This window comes from Phoca vitulina, unplaced genomic scaffold, assembly GCF_004348235.1.
Source record: "Phoca vitulina isolate PV1807 unplaced genomic scaffold, GSC_HSeal_1.0 scaffold71, whole genome shotgun sequence".
Classification (NCBI taxonomy): domain Eukaryota; kingdom Metazoa; phylum Chordata; class Mammalia; order Carnivora; family Phocidae; genus Phoca; species Phoca vitulina.
The window spans coordinates 7,897,672-7,913,921 of record NW_022589774.1 but is presented as its reverse complement, the minus strand read 5'-3'; positions in this window follow the sequence as shown (position 1 = coordinate 7,913,921).

Sequence of the window (16,250 nt, the reverse complement as noted above, 5' to 3'; positions counted from 1 at the left end):
GCTGAGTGGCCAGGAAAGGGTGCACTCGGGGGGCTGGGGCAGACGTTCTGCCAACTGGCATGGAACCATTACAATATTTTAACAACTGGGGTGGCCACACCAGTGTATACTGGGCGATTATGAACTTGGCTTACTGAATATCGAATAATGATATTGTCTATCCAGCACTGTGCTAGTCACTTTCCAGCCATTATTTATCATCCTTAAAAAGTTCTGAAAGTAGATCAGGAAACTAGGACTCTGAAAGGTCAAGTAATTTCCCCCAGGTCACGCAGCTATGTGTGGAGAGGGTGGGATTGAACTCCAAACCTATGGAGCTCTAAAGCTTGAGTGCAGAGTTCTGGGACCAGGTTACCTTGTTTCACCTCTTACTAGCTGTGTGACCTTTGGAAAGTTATTTCACATCTAAGCGAAATGAGAAAGTCATGCCCAAGTTATTCAACCTTTCTGTGCCTCGGTCGCCTATTGTGTAAATAGGAAATAACGATACTGGGACACCTGGGTGGCTCAGTTGGTTAAGCATCTGCCTTCGGTTCAGGTCATGATCCCAGGGTCCTGGGATCGAGCCCCGCATCGGGCTCCCTGCTCAGCAGGAAGGCTGCTTCTCCCTCTCCCACTCCCCCTGCTTGTGTTCCCTCTCTCGCTGTGTGTGTGTCTCTCTCTCTGATAGATAGATAGATAAAATCTTAAAAAAAAAAAAAGAAATAACAATACCTAAGGGGCTGAGTACAGCTCCCAGCACCATATAAGCACTTACTAAGTCTATTTCCTGATATTGTTCTTTTCTTTTTTTTTTTTTAAGATTTTATTTATTTATTTGACAGAGAGAGACACAGCAAGAGAGGGAACACAAGTAAGGGAGAGGGAGAAGCAGGCTTCCCACAGAGCAGGGAGCCCGATGCGGGGCTCGATCCCAGGACCCCGGGACCATGACCCGAGCCGAAGGCAGACGCTTAACGACTGAGCCACCCAGGCGCCCCCTGATATTGTTCTTATTATACCAGTGCCCATATGAGTCCCAGGCACATAGTGCTTGTTGAATTGTACATGGTTTTTCTACAATACCACAGAATAGCTGCTCAGGAAATGTCCACTGATCACTCCTATTATCAGGACTTCTTCTAATCCTAGACAACAGAATGGAACCTTGAGAACGCATCTCTTTTTTTTTTTTTTTAAGATTTTATTTATTTTCTTGACAGAGAGAGACATAGCGAGAGCAGGAACACAAGCAGGGGGAGTGGGAGAGGGAGAAGCAGGCTTCCCGCAGAGCAGGGAACCCGATGTGGGACTTGATCCCAGGACGCTGGGACCATGACCTGAGCCGAAGGCAGACGCTTAACGACTGAGCCACCCAGGCGCCCGAGAACTCATCTCTTATGCTCAGCAAACTTTACCTCCCCCTACCAAAAGAGAGATCCAGAACAACTTTTCCTAAGCTTTAGAAAGCAGGTGACTGAGTTCGAATTTGCCATTATCAATCATTGAGACTTCTTCAGAAAAAAAAAAAGAAGTGGTAGAGGATGAGAAACACTAGCAGTGTGAGAAGGATCCAGGGAGCAACTGCTCTGGACGAAATGGCCAGAGCATGTCCATGGAGTCTGGTCCATCCCTCCACCCCAGCCCCTCCCCTGGACACACGCGAGCAGGTTAGCATGCTGACAGTTGGCCACACCTGTTCCCACTCAGGTGCTCTCTGGCCTCTGACTGGAGGATTCCTCTAAGAGCAGGGCCTGTGTGCCCACTGCTGTTGACTTTATTTCTTGTTGTTCTTTTTCTTGCATGACAACTTGAAGGCTAAGGATTATGATCAGATGATTACAGAGCTTCTATTGCCTTAAATTAAGTCTAGTCTGTATAAGAACAATGCAAACACACCATGGATGATACACTCCATAGCCCGTGCTGGGAGAAGTAACGAGTGAGAGGAGTGGGTGAAGTAAGTTCCCTGCACCAAGCCTACCTTGCAATGTTAGGCCAGTTGGAAATTGTTGGGGGTCAAAGTTGCTTATGTAAGTGAATAATCATGCGTATGAAATCCTGAGTTCTTTAGTGGAAAAGCGCTACAAAAATATATTATTAGCACTTTATGTAGGCAATACTCCTCTTGCTCTTCTGAGGACAGATAAAGCTATTTATTTATTTATTATTAATTAATTAATTAATTTATTTATTTATTTCAGAGAGATAGCTCGCAAGCAGGTGGAGGGGTGGGGAGAGAGAGAGAATCTTTTTTTTTTTAAGATTTTATTTATTTATTTGACAGAGAGAGACACAGCGAGAGAGGGGACACAAGCAGGGGGGAGCGAGAGAGGGAGAAGCAGGCTTCCCGCTGAGCAGGGAGCCCAATGTGGGACTCGATCCCAGGACCCTGGGATCATGACCTGAGCCGAAGGCAGACGCTTAACGACTGAGCCACCCAGGCGCCCCGAGAGAGAGAATCTTAAGCTGAGTGTGGAGCCCAACGGGGGAGAGGGGGCTCAATCTCACAACCCTGAGAATCATGACCTTAGCTGAAATCAAGAGTCGGATGCTTAACCGACTGAGCCACCCAGGCGCCCCCCCAAAGCCACTTTTTAATTCAACTTTTTCTCTCTCACTCTTGTCATATTTTATATCTTTTTTTTATTTCCTTTTGGCTGCTTGACTACTATAGAATTTCTTTATTTTCAAATAACATTTGACCAGGAGTGGGCACCAAAACCTGCCTTTTTTTTCCTCCTCCCCATTTCCTTTCCTAAATTAGCCCTCCTTCTTGTCCTAAATTTTATATTTTGGTTCAGAGAAACTTAGGTTATTTTTATAATCATCCTTGTCATACCTTGCCTCCTTTAGTAGTCTTAGAGAACAGATTCCTCCATAAATAGAGTACTCAAACTCATTAAAATGAGCCTACCACCTTCTCAAGCCGCAGAATAAGAAACCACTACCATATAAAACCCTAGGCCTGCACTGTTCAATATAGTAGCCACAGGGCCAATGGGGCTAGGATGATTGAGGAACTGAATTTTGAATTTTATTTACTTCAAATCTAAAAACTGAAACAGGGTAAAATCCTTTTTTTGAAACCCAACTTTATTATGTAACATTTTTGAAGATTGAAAATTTAGCATCTGAATCAATGCTGCAATTATAAAATACAGAGCAGAGTTCAAAGGCTTAGTATCAAAAAGAGAACATAAAATGTCTCATTCATATTTTTAGAATGGTTACATGCTGAAATGATAAAACTTTGGATATACTGACTTAAATAAAATATATTATTAAAATTAATGTAACCTGTTTCTTTTTACATATGTGGCTCAAGTTATATTTCTTCTTTTTTTAAAGATTTTATTTATTTACTTGACAGAGAGAGAGGGAGAGAGCATAAGGAGGGGGAGCAGCAGAGGGAGAGGGAGGAGAAGCAGGCTCCCCACCGAGCAGGGAGCCAGGTCACGACCCAAGAAGGCAGATGCCCAACCGACTGAGTCACCCAGGTACCCCTCAAATTATATTTATATTGGACAACAGTGCCCTAATGGTAATAAAAGGATAGGGTGGTGTGGACATATAAACATGCATGAGCATATTGTGAGGGAAGATAAAGTAAAAAGGAAGTAAACCATAAAACACTTAGATGGTTGTTAAAACACTTAGCTTCTTAGAAAATCTAAGAAAAAAGCAAAAAAACAGAGCCAATCAGCCAGACGAAAGTTCTTTCTAGAACTGAGAAGTAGCCACACAGGTGGAGAAGCACAATTCTACGTATCTGATTGTGAGAACACAGCAGTTATCACAATATTATTTTAAAATTCAAAATATAAACACACAAACAAATTTCAGAAACTCACTTGGACAGCACCATTCTCGTGCGTTGTTAGAGCGCATTTATCCTTTTCAAATTCTGATGTCCACCTGGAAGCTGCAGGACCATTTGTTTCCAATGTGCCATTTTCCCTGCACAAAAACCTTCAGTGGCTCCCCATGACCTTTATGGCAAAAATCCAACCCTCTGGCCTGGTCTCTGGAGTACTACACAATACACTGTCAAAGACAAACAGCCTGGAGTGGTGAATAGAGCCTGGCTTCTCACCAGCTGTGCGTGCTCTTTATCTTATAAAATTGGGGAGTTGGACTAAATCAGTGGCCCTCAAACTCTGGCTGCACAGTAGAATCACCTGGGGAGCCTTTAAATACAGGAGCTGCCCAGACCTCACTGCAGATGACTTAAATCAGAAACTCTGGAGTGAGACCCAGGTATTAGAATTTTTTAAAACTCCATAGGTGATTACAATGTGCAGTCACGTTTGAGAACCAGCGGACTAGATATGATTGTTTTAGGATCACTTCAGGTCTAGAATTCCGAGATTCTGTGAATCCAGGCAAACCTTTTCAACCTTTCTAGGACCCTGAACAACATAAAAGACCCATCTCTTTCCCAGCTAGACAGGTCTAATCAAAAGTATATGTCTATCTTCTACTTCCTTAACAGAATGCCCTCTCCCTTCCTGCCCAAATTCTGCACCATCACTTCCTCCAGGAAGCCGTCCATGCCCACTGGTATTTACAGTGTTCTCACTTGGGCACACATACTCTGCTATTTGTTACTGAAAACCACAATACCACTTGTTATGTATAACCTTTGTATTTTTGTGTTTTATTTACTTGCATAGTATCTATTTAACTTAGTGTGGATATATTTCTCATTTCCCAATAACATTCAAGTGCTGGGAAATGCTACATTATACTTTCTTTGCATCCTGCCTCCTCTACACCCAGAAGCTTAAATATTGCTATGTACATATTGAGGGATCAATAACTAGTTGATAAACAAGTTTTTAATGGGCTCCACAAATCTGATGCTAAACTCTTTAAACACAGACAACCAGAGGGTAAAAAAAAGAGTACTCCACATACATTACTTTAGTGGCATATTAACCAAAATATCACAACAAATACATTTTATCTTATCCTAGCTCATTATTATTCATGACCCTAACCTCCACCTTTTCCCTATAAAAGCTATTTTTTTCACATGAAATAAGTTGATTTTTGATAGTTTGCTTTTTCTGCCATGCTATTTACCAATGTCTGATTTTATTACTGAGAAAGTAATTGCTTGCCTACTCTGTTCTGATTAAACATTTATTATGGATTAATGATGTACTGAAAACCCCGCTGGGTATCAGTACCTCCTTTAAGGGCAACCTATATATCTTCAGCCAGTATGAAAATCTCGCCTCTTCTCCCCACTCCCGTTCTAATCGCTGAAACTAATAGCGCGAATTCTAATTCATCAGTCAAGTCCATTTTAGATCAACACAGCTGATCTAAATGCTAACATGAATGCGCATTCATTTTGAAAACCCCAAATCACTAACCCATCTCATGTTCATTTTGACTAAGCAAATTCTGAGTAAGTATTTATACAGACACATCCTGCAGTGTAAAAGGAAGTTTCAGATCTGCTGTCTAACCAGGAGCTGGTGTGTGGATTAGCAGATTTATGTTTATAAAGCAGTCTGAGCTCTTTTGAGGAAAAATGATTTTGAAATAGGCAGCACGCTCATATCCTTCCCTGCATCTTTATCACTTACAAAGTTCTCTGAGTCCAACTCCTCTCTTAAAAAAGCTCATTCCTTTTGCCATTCTTTGAAAATATCAAAAGATCATTGTGGGGGTTGGGAAAAGGTGTCCTTTAAAAGTCAAGTAGGACTAGGATCCTTCCATTATGAGAACTGGTCAGAGGAGAAAAACTAGTTATAAAATGTTGTGTGGCGTTGCCCTTTTAAGAAGCGTAAGCATTCGGTTCCCAGTCTTTTCATCCCATTTTCCTCGCAGGCTGACGTAATGCTTAGGAAGTTTAGAATCACGTGGGGGCTCCTGAGGTCAGAGTCCCAAGGACCCTTTTCTCCGTCTGGGTCTTTTTCTGTTTGATTTTGAATTGTCCACGCCGTGATGGAATGAGTGCGTGTGACAGTGGATGTTCCGATTAGTGTGCCTGGGTGGGATTGTTTTCCGGTATGTCAGTGGGTTTTACGGGGGAGAGGGGGACCGACTCAGTCAATTTGGCCGCAGTGGTTTGAATAAATGCTCCGGGCAGGGCAGGTCCGGTCCCGGAGGGATGGCAGAGCCCCTGAAGTCTTTTCGGTTAAGATAGGAATTTTTTGTTTGGGTTTGGGGTTGGTTTGTTTGTTTTGAGGCTTATAAATGATTTTTAAACTATTTTGATTGGTTCTCGGGCCAATATTATGTTTATGTGTTTCTAATTGGGTAGAAGAATTCGGTTTATTTTTTGAAATATTAGTTTGTGTGCCTGTGCTTGAGAGGAAAAGGAGCTCCTTAGCCCCCTCTCTTCTCACAGATGTGAGAGGAAAATAGAATGAAGGGAAACGGTATGACTTTCTCTCTCTCTCTCTCTCTCTCTTTTTTTTTTTTTTTGGTGAGATCTAACTAGACTAGAAGGGTTTGACAAACAATTAACAATCCTCCCCACTCAGCTGCTGTTTCCCAAAATAGCATCTTCTTAGCTGCCAGGGTAGATGGAGGGCCTTAAGGGGAGGAAGACACAAAGATGCCCTCTTTTTAAAGCCTGCATCTCTATGAGATCTTGAAGGCAGAGGGGGAAACCCAGGGGATTAAATTAGCAGGCAGCCCAGGCTCCACCTGGAAGGGAGATAGATAATAGGCTTTTAAGACAGGAAACAGCTTGTGCTCCAAAATAATAATTTTCAAAAGCAACACATGATGGATACTGAGAAGTTTTTCTAACCGCCCCCCCAGTTCACAATTTCATAATTTTCCCCAGTTCAATAATTAAAGCAAAATCGCCCTTTAAGATGCAGTTCAGTGAATGAGTCAGGTCTTCTGGTATTCCTGCAATTCTGCTCCACCTCGCCCCCCATATTTGGAAGGACCGTTCCAGCCAGCCCTTCTCTAAACCTGACTCCCTGTTGCAGAAATTGCTCAATGCCAGGTCTGGGGAGATCTGATTAGGGTTGTGTTGCCTTTTTCCCCGTTTTCTTCCTTTTTCCTTCTCTGTTTTGTCCTCTTACGTTCTTATTTCTTTTTCCCCTTTTTCTGCTCTCTCAGCCTGCCATTTTTACCTCTTCCTTTTCCTTTTCTCTGAAAGACTGCCTCTCACACTCCCACATGTCAATTTGCTCTGCCAGCCCAGGCTCTCTGGGGTCCTGAAATGTCTCCTGTCATGAATGGGGATGTGGATGGGAAGGGAAAGCACACGACACGCTAAACAAAGGGAACAGACCAGCAACACGCCTTCCAGAAGGTTGGGAGCTTGAAGATCAAGGAGGAAGGCAGAGAAAGAGAAGGACCAAATATGCCCTCAAAGAATTAAAAGATTATACCTATCAAATTGGATTCTAAATTTTGCTGTTTTAAAATTTCCTTGAAAATACACCCAACAGGAATTAAAGCCGCTATCAAAACCAGAAACCTGTTCATGAATTAACTCCCAATCAACCTCAGCTGCTAGAAACCATGGGCTTGGTTCCTTTTGCATTCTAGATGTGCTTCCACTCTAATAGTGACACTCTAGCTCATGGTCTGATCATAGGACTATGTCCCTCTGAACTGGCGCTTCCTTCTCCTGCGTGGATCCTCAGTGTTTAGCACAGCCCTTGGTCTAGAGGAAGCACTCCCGTGTTGGAAGGACTCTCTTGGAGTGTTGGGGTGAGTGGATGGATGGATGGAGAGGAGAATAGATAGTAGAGCAGGACACCTGGAATACTCATACATTTTCTCTTTTTCTCCTGATATTCCAAAAAAGGCAACATATGATTGGCAAACTTTCTTCTGACAGATAGACAAGATAGAGAAGCAATGGGATTGACTTTGTTCTGACAAGACTTGCTCCACAAATATCCTCTTCAGCGCCTAACACGGTACATGGCACACACAGGGTTACACTCAGCACACGTTTGTTGAATTAATGATTAAGAGAGGAGAAAAATAGCTCTTCTCCCTGGAGGAAGAGGTTTCCAGGAAAGAGAATGGAGGAGCAGTAGAGAGTGATTCAAATATAAAGCATTTGAGGCATAGCTTCCCAACCTCAGCTCTGTGAAATATCATAAGAAACAACCTCATGATGAGAGGGGTATTTTGGAGACTATCGAAGGGCTTCTAAAGTAAAGAAAGAGGACTGGGAGTATATATGTGGTGTGATATTTCCAAAGGACCCTCCTTCAAAGGTATTTGTGGCTGACTCAAATGTTAAACATTTGGATCCAGAGATGCTTACATTCTTTTTACTTTGGCAAGGACTTTGCATGATAGAGGGAGCAGGGTCAACACCGACGAGGTAGGCAAAATAGGATACTTGCAGCCCAGAGAGCACAGCTTCTGCTCTGGCCCAAACTGGGGTGCTGGAAGGGCTGGGATAATGCTAAGCAAATCCGTGATGATGCAGGTACATAACCAATATTTAGCATACAAGATGGCTCACTCTGGGATTTGGCCATCAGCTAGCTTTAGGCCATTCATTTATCTAACTCCACCCCCACTCCCCAAGCTCTCCAGCCCCCCCCCTCCAAAAAAAAGCACAGGAGAGCTGAGATTTACAGAGGCCAGGAGCTTTACCAAATTCTGGACACAGAATATGCCTGGGAGGTAGTAGAAAGGGTAGTTAATTGGTTGGCTCCTGAATGTGTTAATCCTGAGCAAAGCTGTGTTACTACCTCATTAGCACATTAATTCTACTGACTATTCTCTGCAGTCCTGTATCACTTAATATCCTAGGCATTTCTGGAGGTTGTCTTACAAAATCAAGTTGTATTGACTAGAATTGCAAACTAAGGCTCTTGGCTCAAAAGCTCGTATTCAGGAACATTTTAGAGTAAGAAAAGATAAGGTTGTAAATATGTGCCTGAAATACTGAGCCTGGTTCTTTCTTCTCTGCTCAGAAAAGCAAGCACACAGCGCGAGGTGAGCAGCTGGGCTGGAAGTGGTCTCTGGGCCCTGTGAAGGATTCGATGCCCCCCATCTCCACACACCCATGACCGCTCTCCCAAAGGAGACCGCCTCTCTCCCGGCTGCTAGCCAGCTGGGTGACCCTGTGTCAGCCACGGCACTTCACGGTCCTCGGGATCCTAATCTATGAAATGATGAGGCTCATCTAAGGTCCCTTCCAGTTCCAACGCTCTTTAAAAAGAAGAATAAAAAAGACTTTGAGCAGCCCAACCTTATTTGCCAAATTAGTGGCAGTGGGGGACTATTTAAAGGAAAAAGGATTTGGGATGTTTCCTAAATGTTTCTGGGTTTATTAAAATCCCTGCAGTTCAGGTTCTAAAGCAACAAAATATAAGAGGACAGGAGGGCCATTGCAATATTCTCATTAATTAACATTTAAAAAAATAAAATTACTCAACTTCATCCAGTGAACATTCACTGATTGTCTACATGTGCCAGGCACCGTATCAGTCCCTGGGAACAGCAGGATGAGTATGGCCCCATCCAGCACTGCCTTCATGCAGCTCACCTCCTTATAGGGGAGACAGGTGGGTGAGAATAAAAAGTCATCTATAACAGAAATAATCATCAGAGTCATCATCATCAATAATAGAGTGTTACCAGTATCAGTCCTATAATAGGACTCTGTGCAAGGACAAGGGTGGGATCAAAGAGGGCACAGGGAACCCTCCTGTGATGCAGGTCGTGGAGGCAAGGTGTGAGCTGGGGGCCAAGGCTCATGGTGTCAGAGAAAGAGGCTTGAGCTACCTTTTCTTCTAGTGCAGAAGTGAATAATGTACAGAAAAATGGGAGTGGGTAGGGGGAGCTCCAGCCACCATCCAATCCTTAATGAACTAGTATCTGCCCCTGAAGCATGCCAGGGCACCACATTTGTCTGTGTGGTTCACTGAGGTATCTCTAGAACCTAGGATAGTAGATGGCACATAGGGTGCTCACAAAATAGTTGTTGAATGAATAAAAGGAATACATTAGGCTGGCTCAGTCGGTAGAGCATTCAACTCTTGATCTCGGGGTCATGAGTTCAAGCCCCCTGTTGGGCTTAGAGTTCACACAATAATAATAATAATAATAAAACAATACATTCAAATAAAGCCTCTGTTCATGTTATTCCTAAGTACCTTTTTGACCAGTTCAGAATGCTACACAGTACCATCACAGAAGCCGAGGGAGGAGCTTTCAACAATGAAAGTACATTGGGTGATGTTTAACTCATGTCAGATATGTCAGAAAGGACAAGTGAAATTAGAAAGAGAAGTAGAGGGCGCCTGGGTGGCTCAGTTGGTTAAGCGACTGCCTTCGGCTCAGGTCATGATCCTGGAGTCCCGGGATCGAGTCCCGCATCGGGCTCCCTGCTCGGCAGGGAGTCTGCTTCTCCCTCTGACCCTCCCCCCTCTCATGTGCTCTCTCTGTCTCATTCTCTCTCTCTCAAATAAATAAATAAAATCTTTAAAAAAAAAAAAAAAAAAGAAAGAAAGAGAAGTAGATTGGACAGTTGGGAGTTTCCAGTGACTTCCCCAGCAACAGCATGACTGGAGGGGTAGTGACATATACAAGTCCTTCTGCAGAGCAGGAAGAGTGACAAGGAAGTGAGGAGTGGAGACAGCTTGCAGATAGCTTGCTCATAAGAACTCTGATTGTGAAGATAAGGGAAGGTCTTAAGTAGAGAGAGACATCCAGGAACTTGGGAGGGTTTCTGAATCCAGGGAAAGATCACAGAAAGTAAGAGGAAAAGGACCCACCCAATGTTGAGTTCCCATAGTATGTAACCCTCCCAACAACCCTGGGGAAGGTGTGGTGCTTTGTATGTGAGGAAACTGGAGTTTGGAGTTGTTTTTTTTAAAACTTGCTTAAAGGGCACCTGGGTGGCTCAGTCGGTTGAGCGTCCAACTTGGGCTCAGGTCGTGATCTCAGGGGGCCCTGGGATCACTCTGCACTCAGCAGGGAGTCTGCTTCTCCCTCTCCCTCTGCCCCTCTCCCTGCTCGTGCTCTCTCTCTCTCAAATAAACAAATACATTTTTTTAAAAAGAATGCCTTGGGCGCCTCGGTGGCTCAGTCGTTAAGCGTCTGCCTTCGGCTCAGGTCATGATCCCAGGGTCCTGGGATTGAGTCCCACATCGGGCTCCTTGCTCAGCAAGGAGCCTGCTTCTCCCTCTGCCTGCCTCTGTCTCTCCCTCTCTATGATAAATAAATAAAATCTTAAAAATATATAGATATATATATAAAAAAAAGATTAAAAAATAAAAAGAATGCCTTAAAACTTGCTTAAGACATGCTACAACATGGATAAACCTTGAGGACATTTTACTAAGTGAAGTAAGCCTGTTACAAAGACAAATACCATATGATTCTCCTACTATGAAGTACCTAACGTGTCAAATCATAGAGACAGAAAACAGAAGGTGATTAGCAGAGGCTGGGGAGGGGTGAGCAGGGTGTTGTTTAGTGGGTACAGAGCTTCAGTTTTATAAGATGAAAAGAGCACTGGAGATGAGTTGCACAACAATCTGAATTACTTAACACGACTGAACTGTACATTTAAAAATGATTAAGATGGTGAACTTTATGTTACGTATATTTTACCACAATTAAAAAAAAAAAGTGGGCACTTGGGTGGCTCATTCAGTTAAGCATTTGCCTTCGGCTCAGGTCAGGATTCCCAGGTCCTAGGATCAAGCTGGAAACTGACAGGCTCCCTGCTCAGCGGGGAGTCAGCTTCTCCCTCTCCCTCTGCCACTCCCCCTGCTTCTTGGAGCGCTCTCTCTCTCTCTCTCTCTCTCACGCTCTCTCTCTTTCTCTCTCAAATAAATAAATAAAATCTTTAAAAAAAAAAGTGCTTAGGCTCGCACAGCTAGTAAATGGAGGAGGTGGTATTCAAACCCTTGTCTGGCAGGTTGTGAAATCTCTGCTCTTTTCTCTGTGCATCTGCACCAGTCTGTGATGCTAAAGCTGCAGCAGGGAGAGGGATAATTGGTGGAGAAAGTCTTGGGAGGTCAGTAAAGGAGGGGATCTAGAGCCTTGGTGGGGGACCAGCCCAGAACAGAGTAGAATACTCCACTGAGGCTGAAGGGAAGGAGGTGAGGGGGAGATAGCTTGTGGCTGGGAGCTAAGAAGCTTCTGAGAACCTCGGCTTTCTCTGTGAATTTGGAGGCAAACGGGGTGAGGTCAAGCAGGGAGCCTGAGTGAAGAGAGTCTGGAAAAGCCATTGTGGACAAAACTGATCAGGGTTAGATTTACGAATACACGCCAAGTGAGTTAAGATTGTGGCCATCTTGCCCAACCAAATACGTGGATAAATTCCATGAGGAACTGCCCCTAAGAAATAAACAGTTAGCTGTTCATTCATTCATTCAGTTGGCCAGCACTGTGATAATGGGAGGCATTAGTCATTCCCCTTCGGTCACTAAGAGCCCCAGAAAATGGGTGATTTACCTGTAGATTCAGGCGCAGCTCTGACCTTCTAGAAAACAGCTACTGCAAGGAAACCAGCTCGAGAACCCAACAATCAGAATGGCTGAAGGGTAGTTAGTCTTAAGGGATGGTTCTCCTGCCTGTGCAAAGAGACTTTAAGTTCAAATCATCTTGAGCTGCTCACTACCAAGTGATGAGATTTTCGGTCACATAGGTAGGTGATGCTAACCTTAGGTGGGGGCATCTTTTGAATTATGAAAGACAGCAGCAAGATCCAGGCACGAAATACCTTGCACTTTTTCTTCTATGGGGTTTTAAAGCAGTGGAAATGCCCCCAATACTCCTCAAATGAATTACTATGAGATTACCTAATTCTAAAAATACAGATTTTTCTGATTATTCCACTGTTAATGGGTCCCCTTAACTACCTTAATTTACAGTCTACCCATTGCAAACTAAATGGGATTTTTCTAAATAAGAGTATTAGGGTAGTTATAATAATAGGCACAGATCACTTTAACAAGCTAACACTGTCAGTTCCACTATTTGGCTAAACTCTACGTGGAACTAGTTTCATGTAAGCCAGATAATTACAAGTATCATAGCTGAACTGAGTTGCTGCACTGTCCTTCAATTTAAAAAAATATTGTATTATGAAATAATTATAAATTCACAGGAAAGTGCAAAGATAGTACAGAGATCCCATGAACCCTCACCAAGTTTTCTCCATGGTTATACCTTACATCGTTAGGATGCGCTACCAAAACCAAGAAGCTGATACCAAAACAATATATGTGTATTGTTCTATGTTATTTTATCCACGTGGGTAAATCTGTGGAGCCACCACCACAATCAAGATACAGGACTGCCATCACAACAGAGATCTCTGTCATGCTACCCCTTTATTGTCACACCTTCCCCTCTCTCTGCAACCATCCCTAACCCTGGTAACCACCAACCTGTTGTCCATCTCTATAGTTTTGTCATTTTTGAGAATGTTCTAGGAATTACGTAGTTTGAATTATATAGTATGTGACCTTTTGAGATTGGCTTTTTTCACTCAGCATAATGCTTTTGAGATTCATCTAAATTGTTGCACATATAGTTCATTCCTTTTATTGCTGACTAGTATTCCATAGCATGGATGTGCCCTTGTTTATCAATTCATTAACAGAGGATGCTTTGGTTGTCTCCAATTTCAGGCTATTATAAATAAAGCTGCTATGAACAATTGTGTACAAATTTTTATGTGGACATAAGTTATTCTTCTGGGGTAAATTGCCAGGAGTGCAGTTGCCGGGTAAGTATATTTTTAGTTTTTAAAGAAATAGCCGAACTATTGTCCAGAGTACCTGTACCATTTTATGTTCCCACCAACAATGGGTGAGTGATCCAGTTTCTCCACATCCTTTCCAGCATTTGGTATTGTCACTAATTTTTATTTTAGCTGCTCTCGTAGGTGTGTGGTGATATTTCACTGTGGTTTTAATTTGCATTTCCCTAAAGACTAATGATGTTGAACATATTTATGTAAACACATGAAGTTTATAACTGGTTTCAGAGTTTCTCTTGGCACATCATTTTACTCCCTCCAAGCCTCAACATTCTCATCTGTAAAATGAATTTCACTATATAACTCTCCGAATCTAAAATTCTATGCACCACTGAATCTACCTTGGGTGAGTTTGTTTGCAAGGTAAGGAGCTTTTAATTTTCCCTTTGTGCCTCAGCTGTTCCCATCCACCATGCATTGACAAGTAATGACTGTTATCCATGGTCTTCACTGACATTTCCATGAAATGTTTAAGAACCCCCTATGTGCTTCATCTCGCCCTACGGGCCTCACTCAGCATTTAAGTCACATTATCAAAAGCTAAACAAAAAGATTCACATTTTCACAAATTGATAAGGGACTTTATTAATTTTCTGATTCATTGTAAAGTTGTTTTTGGTTTGTTCCCAGGGTTCATTATAGAACATGGTTTGGAGTAGACGATACCTTACAATTTTCATCACGCATCACTTGAGTGCCTAGTGCATGCAGCTAGGGTGGGGTATGGGAAGAAGCACAAGCTCTATGCGGAGAAGGACTTGGTTTTCTTTGTTTTTTTTTTAATTTTTTTATTGTTATGTTAATCCCCATACATTACATCATTAGTTTTAGATATAGTGTTCCATGATTCATTGTTTGTGCATAACACCCAGTGCTCCATGCAGAACGTGCCCTCCTCAATACCCATCACCAGGCTAACCCATCCACCCAACCCCCTCCCCTCTAGAACCCTCAGTTTGTTTTTCAGAGTCCATGGTCTCTCATGGTTCTTCTCCCCCTCCGATTCCCCCCCTTCATTCTTCCCCTCCTGCTACATTCTTCTTCTTCTTTTTTTCTTTCTTAACATATATTGCATTATTTGTTTCAGAGATACAGATCTGAGATTCAACAGTCTTGCACAATTCACAGCGCTTACCAGAACACATATCCTCCCCAGTGTCCATCACCCAGTCACCCCATCCCTCCCACCCCACCCCCCACTCCAGCAACCCTCAGTTTGTTTCCTGAGATTAAGAATTCCTCATATCAGTGAGGTCATATGATACATGTCTTTCTCTGTTTGACTTATTTCGCTCAGCATAATACCCTCCAGTTCCATCCACATCGTTGCAAATGGCAAGATCTTATTCCTTTTGATGGCTGCATAATATTCCATTGTATATATATACCACATCTTCTTTATCCATTCATCTGTTGATGGACATCTTGACTCTTTCCACAGTTTGGCTATTGTGGACATTGCTGCTATAAACATCGGGGTGCACGTAGCCTTTCGGGTCCCTACTTTTGTATCTTTGGGGTAAATACCCAGTAGTGCAATTGCTGGATCATATGGTAGCTCTATATGCGGAGAAGGACTTGGTTTTGATCATGCCTTTGCCACTTAGGAATTGTGACCTTGTAAAGAAACATAACTCATCTGAATGTCAGCAAAATGGACAGAACACCTGCTGCCGAAGCTGCTACAACACAGAGATCATATACGTAAAGCGGCCAGTTCACGGTTAGCACTCGGTAAGTGGTCGCTCTGATTGTGTGGGGTGGGAGGGGGTGTCCCTGCATGAGGAGCGATGCAGCACATGCCATGCCCTCTGCTCTGCACCTTCACACACATACAGGCAGCTCATTCAGTTCCCACGGCAACACCGGGAGACAGGCATTTACAAGCCCTGGTTTTTTGTGGGGTTTTTTAAAGATTTCATTTATTTTATTTTAGAGCGAGAGCATAAGCAGGGGGAGGGGCAGAGGGAGAGAGAGAATCTCAAGCAGACTCCACGCTGAGTGCCGAGCCAACTCGGCGCTTGATCCCACGACCCTGAGATCAGGACCTGAGCTGAAATCAAGAGTCGGCTGCTCAACTGACAGAGCTACGCAGGTGCCTCGACAAGCCCTGTTTTTTAGAAAAGTGAGGCTCAGAGAAGTTAAACTATTTATTTATTTATTTATTTTTAAAAATTTTATTTTTATTTTTATTTTTTTTAAGGTTTATTTATTTGACGAAGACACAGTGAGAGAGGGAACACAAGCAGGGGTGAGTGGGAGAGGGAGAAGCAGGCTTCCCAAGGAGCAGGGAGCCCGATGCGGGGCTCGATCCCAGGACCCTGGGACCATGACCTGAGCCGAAGGCAGATGCTTAAAGACTGAGCCACCCAGGCGCTCCCGAGAAGTTAAACAATTTAAAATCACCCTGATTTTAAGTGAAGGAGATGACATTCAAACTGTGTTCTTTTTTTTTTTCACTCCAAACGAGCAAACTGTGTTCTATGGGGTTAAGCCAGAATCTAGCCAGAGGGTCTAGCTGGAGTGACAGGCGGGGTAG